Raw genomic sequence first — 12,812 nt, 5'->3', positions numbered from 1 at the left:
TGGCGTTAAAATGGGCCGAATGGTTGAAATAGTTTCCGACTTTCCCGGCCCCCGGTGCAACTCGTCCAGTCCGCTTTGCTACCGGCTTTCCGTCCTGTGACTTTGACTTTCAGCCCGAAGCGGAGAGTTTGTGTGACAATTACTGTAAATTCATTCAATGCAATAAAACTCCCCCTACCTCTCGTCCACAGCCCCGTCCTCTGTCTCTCTATCACAGTTTGGCTTTGAATTTTACACCAAAATCAACAGCAGAAAGTGAGGCTGCTGCTGAAAACTGCTCAACTGTTGCAAAACCCGGTTCAAAGTGGGCATCATTTGGTGGGGATCGCTCGTTGGCAAGCGAAAGCGAAACAACGCTAACAGATGGGAGATGGGAGCGGGTCCAATTTGCATTCGGCTTCCTCTGCACGCCAACACTAACGCTGGCTGTGCTAAATTTCATTCGCCCCCAAGAGGAACGCACACGGAAGAGCTTGCCGAAACTCTTCCTCCAGCTTCCACCGTAAATCGTTTGTCCCTCCCCTGTCTCGGGGCGGGCAGCGTTGAAATCGTTGCATTTGTCGCTGTTTTGCAAACGCCCTCGGTGTCGGATGTGTTTCGAACTTTTACAATTGAATTTGCTCAATTCGATCAGCGGCCAGCGCCGTTGCGCGGGCACGGCAAACAACACAACAAGTGTTTCGGATTTCTGTAAACTATTCCACCGCATTGTCGTTGCGCGACAGCATGGACGGTGGTGGTGGTTGATTATGGTGAAAGGGAATGGAGGTGTATATCACGTGGGTGACAATTTCATTTTAACACCGCTGGAAGGATTTTACAGCACCCCTTCTTTTCTATCGTGCGCCATTTTTACGCTGACTGGAGATGTGGGAAAAAAGCAAACCTAATATGCTATACAATGCTTCGTTGCGGTGGTACTTCTAAAGGACATGAAATCAAATATTTGAGATCATAAATGGAGCTCTTTTTAAATATTTTATTACAATTTTTATTTAATATTCTCCGTTTATAATATGACTAAAGTTTAACGTATTTCCAATAACAAGCTTTTGATGGAGACGCCTGGTGGATGACGGCAAAATTTGGTTCCCGCTTAGTAAAAATACATTTCGTTGCAGTTCCGACTTTGTAAATATTACATAAACATAAAAAAATAATTCTTATTTTGTGGGATTTTTTGTTAATTTTTCTCACGCTTCTATACAATATACAATCTAAATCTAAAAATCTAAAAAGTGCTAAACAAAAAATATCAATGAAGAAAGCTTACAGAGTCGAACCCATTCAACCGTACCGGTGAACTCGTTCGTACCCGGGAACGTTCGCTGCAGCACTCATTTTCACTCATTCCATAGCCCTCTAGATCAAAAATTTGAAACTGAATCCGTTTGTAGCGGGAACGTACGGCGCTCACTCGGTATCCTAGGGATGGCAACACATTTCAGGTGCCCGGCCCTATAACGCCGCGGTAAATAATGATAGCAACCATCTATGGGGCCCTTCACGATTCTAGTCAGTTTTTTTATGGAGTTTGACAGTTGGAGGCTGAAATCATGTAAACACTACATACAAAACCACACATAAAACAAGTCTGCAATTTTCAGTCTAGACTATTCAAGCCTCAAAGCTAGAATTAGATTCGAGTATCTGCTCAAAAAATGGCAAAAAGGTGGTATTTACTTTTATCCCAAGGTGCATTAAAGAGATCTGGTGATGGAATCCAGAATCAAAGTGTATGTAGTCCAGGTGATCTCATAGCATGCTTTTACAACCAAATTTTAATATCACTTTTTGACAGGATGGGTGAAAACTTTTGTTCAAACAAGCTTTCTGGAGGCTTGACGAATACACAAAACACTTATAAAATCTTTATTCAAAAACAGAAGCGATAAAAATCAGCCTTACCTTGAGACCAGCCTTGCCTAATTCATATACCTTGAGACAAGCCCACCTGTTTATTATACCCACTTAGAGAGCTGTCCGAAAACTGCTATGCAATGCAAACAGCTGACAGGCTAAAATTTCAGCCTACAAATTTAAAACGGAAAGGGCCCCTATGATAAAAAAAAGGTCCGAAAAAGGTTACACGCGCTATGTTTCCTTGGTCAAACCAAATGCCACGCCCCTCGTACCATGTCAGGTGTCAGTTATTTGGTCTCGAAACTTTAGAACACAGTAGAAAGAATACTCAATGTTTTTTCTTGCATAAATTATTAAATGGGCTTATGGATGCACCTGAAATTTTAAATCTGAACAGCTTTTCTGCACCTACTAGGGATCTTAGAACCAGGCCTTTAATCAGGATCCCATTTTGATCTTCTTTAGTTAGCGCTAACGACCCCTTAATTAAAATGTGTGTCAGCTACAATACACTTGAATCATCTGCAGTTTTTCATATCCCTGTTTCTCGCCTTCGTCAGATGTAAATTTCAGATGTTAGATGTAAAGGTCTGGTGTTATTTATGTTTAAGTTGCTCTCTAATTCAGCCGTACCGGCGAACTCGTTCGACGAGCATCATTCGTCGGTCATGAGTGGACAGGGTTGTACCACTAGGTTGACCAGTACAAAATCTATAAGGTTTTCTAATTTTTGATCTAGAGGGCTATGAAATGAGTGAAAATGAGCGTCGCGGCGAACGTTCCCAGGAACGAATGAGTTCGCCGGTATGGCTGAATTAAAAATATGTATCGGTTATTTAGGCCTACTGCCCGATAACGTAAATAAATAAAAAATCATAATAATCTAGTACGTCTGAAAAATGGGTGAAAATGAGTGTCGGGACGTACGCCGTCGCTACGAACGAATTCAATAATACCAGCCTGAGTGCCATGGTTATCATATATGACAGCCAGTTATGTTTCCTGGGGTGCCATGGCAATCATATATGATAGCCAGAAGTAATTGATTTTAAATCGTAATATCGTGTAACAGATAGGCGTTTTATCATGAAATTTTGCAAAAAGGTCAACAAAATGTTATTTAACTAAGTAATATTAATAAGCTACAAATATTTAGTCGCTACAAACGGATTTAGTCAGTCGTACCGGCGAAGTCGTTCGTTCCTGGGAACGTTCGCCGCGACGCTCATTTTCACTCATTTCATAGCTGTCTAGATAAAAAATAGAAACTCAGCCGTACCGGCGAACTCGTTCGTCGAAGAACGTTCGTCGCTCATGAGTGGACAGGGTTGGCCAGTACAAAATCTATACGGTTTTCTAATTTTTTTATCTAGAGGGCTATGAAATGAGTGAAAATGAGCGTCGCGGCGAACGTTCCCAGGAACGAACGAGTTCGCCGGTATGGCTGTATATGATCACTTTTCAATGAAGCATCCTGTTGGAGAAAAAAAATCTATACTTAACATTAAACTGCTGTTTTGCGAATAAATGATCCAAACAAAGCAAAATAATGAAAATGTAACAAGAAATCATCGAAAATTGTATTGAAAATCGTTATTCTCATCATCTTTTAGTTTGTTTATATTCGGTAACACTTCCCTGGAAGCCATTGCTATCATATATGATAACCATTAAAAATGTAAACAAAAAGTGCTTGGGACACAAAAATGGTTTGGTACTCAAAGTGCAAACTGAAATTCACCGGAAGGGCTACGCTTATTAGCTCAATGGTACACAATGCCGGTGTTTCTTTCTGTTAATGCTATCTCGTTGGTTAGTTGACAATCCAACTAAAAAAAAACTCAACCAGTGAGATCATACTGTATTATGGCTCTAGTCCATTGTTGGAGTTCCTACCACACATATAAAGCTTTTCTGCCGTCGAATTAACCATTACTGCTCATTTGGATTTTCAATGACAAAATTGAAATAACAACACTTTCTTTGAATAACAATACCTGCAACAACAGTATAAATTACTTGCTGAAAACTGAGACTGAAAATGTGGACTGAACTCATTAGCACTATACAATTTCATCGAAAAAAACCTTCAATGTAACGAAAACATCAGCACTAGTAAAAAAAAGGTTCGTTACATCCATTGTATTTTTAATTCGCTCGATTAATATTTCTGACCCGAAAATTCTAATTTAATCGCTATTTGATGACCATAAAAATAAACTGTTTTAGTTTACAAGCTTCGAGTATATAACTCGGCGCAACGCTGCCCGTGCCAGGTAAAACTGTGAGTGATCCTACTACTTCGAGATTACATATTGCATATTTCAGCACAAGTGTTCCGATGTTTCGATGGATTGTGTGGTGTGTATTCAGCACATTCAAGGTGTACCTCATGTTAATACCAATTTTAAAAAAATTAATAAAAAACAACGTGTCGTTACTCTTCATGCAATAGGTTACTGATCGTTGCAAACACCGCAAGCAGTCCCACTAAACTCAGAATGTCTTGCTTACATGAGTGCTTCATTTTTAACTTTCAATCGAAGGGAGACATATTCGCGTTTCAACACATCTCAAATAACTATCATGTGGTGAACTTGCAAAATGTGTTGATGAAGCGCGTTCGTCAGTGGATCCTGGAACGATTGCCACCGTTTGTAGATACACTAAAGATAGAACACTCCAACAAGCTGAAATGGATCAGTGTTCCGCAAGCACTGCGCAACTTACACATCCGATACAGCGGTTTGAGAAGGATCGATATAGCTGCCAACAGCTCATTAAGCGTATTCCATATTTTTAGCAGTGACAAACTAATGAAAGTTCCGCCTGCTATTAAAAATGCACCAAAGCTGCAGTACTTGAGACTGCGTGACTGTGGCTTGCGTAAGATTGATTTGGCCACATTTTGTAATCATGCTTACTTGAGAGTCCTGCTGCTAGACAGCAATCAGATACAGTACATTGAGAACACGTCGAAGCACAATTGCACTTTCTACAATTCCTTCACTCGGCTGGAGATTTCGAAAAATATGCTTACCACTGTAAATGTGGAGCTGTTCAACGTGTTTATCAATTTGAGAAAATTAGATTTACAAATGAATAGAATTACATCACTATCAGGTCGGTTGGTGGCTCGCCATTTGTATGACTTTATGGTCTCTAGTAATAAGCTCGAACATATAGACCTGTGCGGTTGGGATGTGCCATTAATTGATACGGTTGCATTTGCCTCAAACGATCTTACAACACTACCGGAATGCTTAAATAATTGGACGAGTGTTGCAACGCTTTTTCTGACGCATAATAAGTTAACGAATTTCAGTATCGAAAGCGTAGCGGGATTGAACAATCTAACCAAGTTAACTTTATCATGCAACAAGCTTACCGATATAGTGTTGAACAGTGTGCACTTTCCTAAAAATCTTTTATCCCTTGAAATCGGTGTAAATTATCTCAGCACGATCGATTTGTCTTTTATACCGGTCCGATCGTTAAGGGTATCAGTGAATTTTAATCTGATATCAAGTTTCGATGTGAAGAACATCTCTCCGAATGTCACAAGTCTGTCGATGATGGGAAACCCGGTTGACTGTTCATGGGAAACGGAGTTGGAACGATTGTATGGCGAATGCATCAGGCATGATGCATTCACTCTGGAGCACAACCAACACACTGAAATGTGTGCTTCAAAAACCACGATTCATTATCTTTAAATGGATTTGCCTTTGAATAATCCAGGCAATGTTTCGTATTCTTTGTGAGTTCTTCAAGGAAATAAAAATTACGGAACAGTAAAAAAAAGTTTTGTGTTGCGAATATTTAGCTTTTTTTTTGCTTAAATTTTTGTGAGCCAGAATTTACGAGCAGTAATCTGCAGCTACAAATTTTGGACGAGCAGTAATCTGCAGCTACAAGAATTATGCGAACTTGATTTTTGCGACCAAGACTTTTGCGACGACTTTTTGGTCGCAAAAATCTTGGGCGCAAAATTCTTGGTCGCAAAATTCTTGGTCGCAAAATTCTTGGTCGCAAAATTCTTGAGTGCAATATACTTGTTCGTAGTTTTTTTTTATTGCATCCCATTTTCCCATTTTCCTTAAATAAAGTGTATTACCCCATGGTCCCCTATGTACACTTGAACCGCTCAAACCACCTAACACGTGTCCAATTTAATATTAATACTTGTGCACCATTCATGCGCTAGCTCTATACAAACATGCAAGCGTCGTCTTCGTCGTTGCTGTGTTGCTCCAATAGTTCTTAATATTCCCGTACCACCCGAATACACCGTCGATACCAATAGAAAACGCTTCAAGAAGTAGATATACTATCTACTACATCACCGTATTCCGTCCCGTACCCTTAAAAATGGTTCATTGATTTTCTCCTCTTCACTCTCCTCCTTCTTTTTGTTGTAAAACCTTTCCTATACCTTTCTGCAGACGAACCCGTTATGAGGTGCAATAAATTATTCCACTATCCACGAACGATGCATCGAAATGTTGCTGCGTTGCTCGAGGGTGTGTCTTTGCGAAAAGAATGGCACACTACGATGGGGTGCAGGAATGTTGTTTGGGGTTTGCAAAGGATTCCTTTCTGCAGCAGCAGCAGCAGTAAAGCTTCGTGTGCTGAGTGTGATGGTGTGTGTTTCGAAGACAATTTGGGCAAACAGCAACCGTTTCACAGCCGAACAAGTTTGAAGTTCTGCACGAGACAGAACCACCGGAAAGTGGTAACGGAGATGTTGAAGAGATTGTGTTTGCTTGAATACAATCTACACAAACGGGAATATTTGTAGTAGATTTAGTGTTTCATTGGAAGAGATTTTAACCTATTTCATTTAAATAGTATCGAAATAATGAAGAATGTACTCTGAAGCTTTTCAAAATAATGGAACGGTATGGTAATAGCCGAACGATTCCTAGTAAACAGGAACATACACACATAATAATTCATCCTTCAGGGAATGCCAAATCATAACGGCATGCCGAGAATGCCGTCCTAGCTTGTATCTCTCTCTCTCTGCGCCGTGTAAATGCAGGCAAGCATCTTGCAGAATGTGTTACATTAGAGATAAAACATCCACACCGGATAGAGGCGCTGTGCCTGCCTGTACCGTACACTGAATGCGATATGCCGAGACAAGCATATTTCGGTGGTGCAGCACCACAGCCCTTCCAAGGATGGCCCGAGGCATCCGAAAGGGAAAAACCGCATGGAAAATCTCCCTTGTACTCGCTCTTACTGCGATGTAGCAGCAGCAGCAGCAGAACGTGGAGAACGCGCTGCCTACTACACAATGCGTACTTGTGGTGAGGCTCAGGTTTGCTGCTTCACATCGCCCAACCCCTGAAGGAGGAAACATTTTACACCTCACACTTTTGGGAGAACGGAAAGAAAGGTCTGCATAACGTCTGGGCCATGTCTTGTACGGGAAATGTTCGCTGCAGTATTGGGTACGGGGAAGGGGGGGGGGGGGGGGTGAATAGTTTGCTGAAAATTTCGGAGCCATATTAACAATGGTGTTTTATTTTTTGACACAATCTTTTAATAGTAGATCCTGTACGATTCAACAGACTGTAAGCACCTCGTAGTCTTGCAAAATGTAAGTGAACAAACAACGAAAACGAGCATATCCCTTGGCAGTTTGAACCAAAAGCCGTTCATATTACCTTAGACGTTCAAGAACTCTTTGGCTTATCCGTTAAAATAATGATCATTCATGTTTCGAAATAAAATTCAAAACTGCATGTTACGTTCAGGAGTTTAAATGTAAAACAGGATTTTTGTCGTGTTTGGGTTGCTTTATAAAGATTTTTCTTTAATTTGTTCCCAATTTCTTTTAAATAAATAAAAATTCCGTAAAACAATTTATCGATCATTTTTCTCAAATATGTTTGAAAAATTTAACAAAAGATAAATATCACATTAATTAAAAAATGCGTTGGAAATGGACACCAATTTTGGAAATTGTTGTAATAAATAAGAAAAAAAAATAAATAAATGAAGAAAACTCAGGAAAACTCGAAAAGTTATTGGTAACTAGTGCAAAACGATGTTGCACGGTTGTTGCAGCAATATTGTCATTAAATGTCACCACATGTTTGTTGTTTGCTTAAAAGAACATTTAGCACTAGATCATAGGAACGTTTAGTATTAGGTCCCTTAGTATTTAAGTGATGTATGTAGGCCACGGAGGCCAGATACTTTATCAAGAAATAAATAAATAAATAAATATTTAGCTTGACTTAAGAAATACAATGAAGAAATTAACATTTCAAGAAATTCGTATCAGCAAAGGAACGAATACTGAAAACGACTAATTTTTAAAGTATTTTTACAAATGTTCATACACTAATTGAAAATACCATAAAAAGCCTTAACAGTACAGTTTTTTGTACATAACCAGTACCTCCAACAAGCCAACTAATCTAACTATGTGTTGTGGGGAGTTTTCGCGACCATATTGGAAATGGAAATTCACACCGATTGATGTTCGAGATTCCAAGTCAGACAAGACATTGAAATGATGCAAATTTGATGAGTGATGCACCCGGTCGCATACGGTCTGACACACCAGACGCGATGCCTTATTTTAAAACAATGATTGAGGCTGTGGAAAGTTTAATATACAAAATTTACAAAAAAAAAACGAGATCAAAGTTGCGGTAATACGGTTACATTCATACATGAATAGTGAACTTCTTATATAAATATACTCTCTTTGCTAATATATGCCCTACATCTATAAGGTATTGTAAAATAACTGAGAATATGTAATTATTTTTTCAGATTTATCTACTTTGTTAAGGTCATTCATCTGCCACTTGATGTTGCAATTCATCTTATCAGTCCAACATCGGTACTTTAAAAACTTCCTTTAATCTTGCTTGTTTTGTTTTCCGACTCCACTCCTTTTCCAACAGAGAATCTCATACTCCCTGTTCTACTTTGGCGCTGCCATACTTCATATTTTACCAGCTGTGCGACAAGTGTACCGAATGGTCGCGCGTAACGCGTTGCAAAACATCCTGGAGGAGCCCACAAACTGCTCGAGCAACAGCATCGAACAACGGCACGGCAGCATAATGATGACATGACAAAAGTTTTGCTAAACAATGTAAAAACATCCCGTTTTCGTTGGACGAGCATTATGTTGTAGCCGGGTCCCCAGCAAGTGCACCCGTACAACGCCTACGCCCTAAACCTATCGTTAAGGATAGAAAGAAAAAAACAACAACCAACACCGAGTGTCTATCGAGTGTGTTTCTATAAACTCCTCCTCGAGGCAACACACATTCGCAGAGGTAGTAGAGGTGCAACATCGCGTGTGAGGCGGCAGGTCTTATCGTACTTTTGCTCATCTGTTTTTCCCTTGTTCCGGGTGCGCCGGATTTTCTTCACAATATAATGTATGCAAATAATCTTCTAGCGCAGGCAGACACGTTTGGGAAGCAAAATCGAGTAACCTCGCTCTCTTGGGAACGTCTGGGATGGTATGGAGCGTGCAAAATGCCGCTCTACTCCCCGGAAAGAAGCGTTCTAGAGTGTGTGTGTGTTGTTCTTGAAGGAGATGAGTACACCGGTACACACGTTCGGTGCAGCGAAAATATTTACCCCACTGACTGAATGGTGCAAAAGGAGGTGGCGCGCGATGATGTACTTTATTATTAATTTCAGTTCCCATCTTGCACGGGACACATTTGCACTTTGCAGCGGGGAAGCAAAGCAAGTCTACACGTTATCCCCTTAATGCATGTATGCAGCAGCATCACCACACACGTGCATCGATGTGCTACTCAGAAGATTCGCTCACAATGTCAAGTTATTGAAACCGAAACAATTAAAGTGCCGGGATACTCTTATGTACAGTTTTTTTGTTTAATCCCTTGACAAAGTGTGGTAATTAAATAAAACTTCTCCGTGCGAAAGAGTATAGCAAAATAGAAGAAAATTAAGTTTAAAATGCAAATGAAAATAGTTTCACGTCAGTTGGATTTGAATATTCCCAAATTAATATTAAACTTTAATATTAAACTTATACAGAACTTATAATCATATAAATTTACACTGTAGGACATAGTAAACACTTGGTTGCTTGCTACAAAACAACGGACTCTGTCGTATTTCTGTTGTTTAAATTAAGTTCTTACTATCGCATCAAACTTACCGAATTATAAACTGCGCCGGAATGCCAATAAAGCTGCTCCATATTGGGTACTTTTTAACCATCGCCATCCTTTTTCGAGTAAAATGAGGTATGGATTTGTTGCATTAGCTGTAAAAGAACAAGAAAAAGCTTTAATTAAACTGATTTCAAATAGCAATGTCCTACTTTTAACGAAATAAAGGATAATATACATTAACCAACCAATCAGAAGTGCGGACGACACGTATTCAAACTTTTAAATTGAAAAATCCCTGCTAAGCTAGGATGTAGGAAGGTTTCTTTCTTTACTCATTTAACAGATTTAGATGTAGCCAACAACTTTCAAGTTCAACAAGCTTCCTGCCTTGTCACAATGTCTTGCATCAATCGATAACTCATCAGAAAGTTTTAATTAAACCCAGACGGAAGCACCTGCCAAGCGAGTGGTTGTGTCCAACCGTCCATCGCCGTTGACCGGTGGGGTTTGGCCCGGGTCAGTTGAAAGAAGGTTATAAAGTACTGATAGAGATAATGTGGAATGTTTATTTTTTGTTTCGTTAATAAGTAATAAGTATGTAAGGAAAGTGAGAAACAATAACTGAAGGAGAAGTGCAACAAGTCACTTGATTCTTATTATGAACAAGTTTTCAGTTTTGCACAACAACAATCTCTTTCTATTGTTATGTTTTCCGTTTTGTTAAGGTAATGAGAAAAAGGAGAAAAACAGTCGAAAAGAAATGAAAAATAATTGAACTACTTTACAAGCATTCCAATTAAAAACAAACAAATACTTACCCCCTTTCTCGCATGCATTTTCCACTAAGCATGTCCACTAAGAGACATTGGACATCCTTCGCTTTTCTGGTTCTGGCCTTTCCTTCGAGCTCCTCAGCACCATTGACACAATTGACTACCGAAAAAGGGCGCAAATGTACCTTGCTTTTGTGCCGCTCACCGTAGATGGCTCTTTGGCGGGCAAATTACACGCTAAACATACCAACACAACGCATCCATCTCGTTTCCGGGGTTCCGGTTCCGTTTACTGCGAACTGCTCCTGACTCGACCGACCGACCGACCGTCGCCAGGAAACGGGACGGAGCATTGTGTACATGGGGGAAATGAAAGAACAAACCGGGTGCCTGGTCCTGGTGGGGTAGCAGCCAACGGAAATGAAATGATTTGTACAAAAACTGTTCCTAAACAGCACTAATGAGAAAGAGAGAGGGCAGTGTCGCCCAACTTCCGCGGGGTGGTCATTCCATTCCTGTTCGGTCATATTTGCCTTTCGGGGCCGCGGACACCAGAGGGAAGTTTCTAATTAGTAATTATTTGTCGGAAAACACAAAGAAGCTTGGTCGAGACGGTTGGTCTTTTCAAATGTGCATCTGGAGAGCGGATTTTAACAGCATTACGGCGACACAGAATCAACTGAAAGAAAGAAAAACAATATTATTGGAACAGTAAAAGATTTACACAAATATAATTATTATTGTTTGTAATGTCATCAACAAACGATTCTAAGCATGATTTCTGCTATCCTAAAACCTACAATACTTGTTTTGATATAAAATTTGCAGTTTTTATTTACAAAACTAAACAACATTATTATTATGAAATACAAAAAAAAAAGGAAAGAACGAACAGAAACGACTCGTCTTAGTAGAATGGAAATCAATAATGCATTTCGTCTAAGCCCCACCCCCCTCCCCACAAACACTCCCTGCTTCGACTGCTCCACTTACAGTGGCGTCACGCAGGAACAAGTCTGTGAGAAGTTGGGCTTCTTGTTGTTTTTTGTTCCTTTTGTGTGGAATACCACCATCCATTTCGGGGGACAGAATTTACGTTTTTACGTCTTTCTTACATCCTAACGCTTGGTGCATGCGGCACCTGCGCTATTGCAACATGTTTCAAGAAATTTAATCTACTTACGTTCTAATGTTGTTACCGCCCGCTCTTGCGCGGCTGCGAACCCCAGAGGATGTGCGCCCCTCGCTTCGTACAAAATAGATATTTACAGCATTTTGACCCTTTGCTTTCACACATTCCAAGGAGTTTGCAAAAACAAACGGTTCTTCTTCTTTTTTTTTTTAAATTTGGTGCTATCGACGGATTTCTCGCTTTTCGCTTCATTTGTCTAACTCCGCGCTTTTGACGAAATCATTTTTTTTCATTCTTGCCATCTTCTTATACTCTTCAACATTTCTTTGCTAGCGAAATAAAGTAAATTGTAAACTGTTAACGAAAGTGAGCTGCGCACATTTGTGTGTATGTGTATGTGTGTGTGTTTTAGGCGATATTGAATAAATCAGTAATTAAAATATATGTTTGCTATTCGTGTAGAAAAAGAGTTCGGTAAGAATAAACTCTACATTTAACTGTTTCGAAGCGGCTATAATATCAGGTAAATGATAGAGATAACAGAACTTATGTAAGATAAGATAAGCATGGCAAAAAAGGCTTGTCCAGTAACGGCACAAAAAAGAAGCCCCCATATATGCGATATGTTTGTGAGCGTGCGCGTGGCTATAGAAAGCAGCGATTGGAAATATAATTGTAATTGCGGCAGGAAACGAATTGCACACAGAATGAAGGAATGAACGTGAAGGAAATCAAACAATACAAACAAACAATAAATCGGTCCTTTCTTCATCGAAGGGAACTATAGCAGTGCAATTGAATTAAAGTTAAATCCCTTTTCTTTTCTAACTCCATCGCTGATACGATACTTGGGCATCTCCTCTCTTTTTCGTCCTTTTTCGAATTTACACTACACTAGAGATACCGTTTTGTTTG

The sequence above is a fragment of the Anopheles coluzzii genome, chromosome 3 (genome assembly GCF_943734685.1).
Source record: "Anopheles coluzzii chromosome 3, AcolN3, whole genome shotgun sequence".
In the NCBI taxonomy this organism is placed as follows: domain Eukaryota; kingdom Metazoa; phylum Arthropoda; class Insecta; order Diptera; family Culicidae; genus Anopheles; species Anopheles coluzzii.
Note: the sequence above shows the minus strand (reverse complement) of the source record.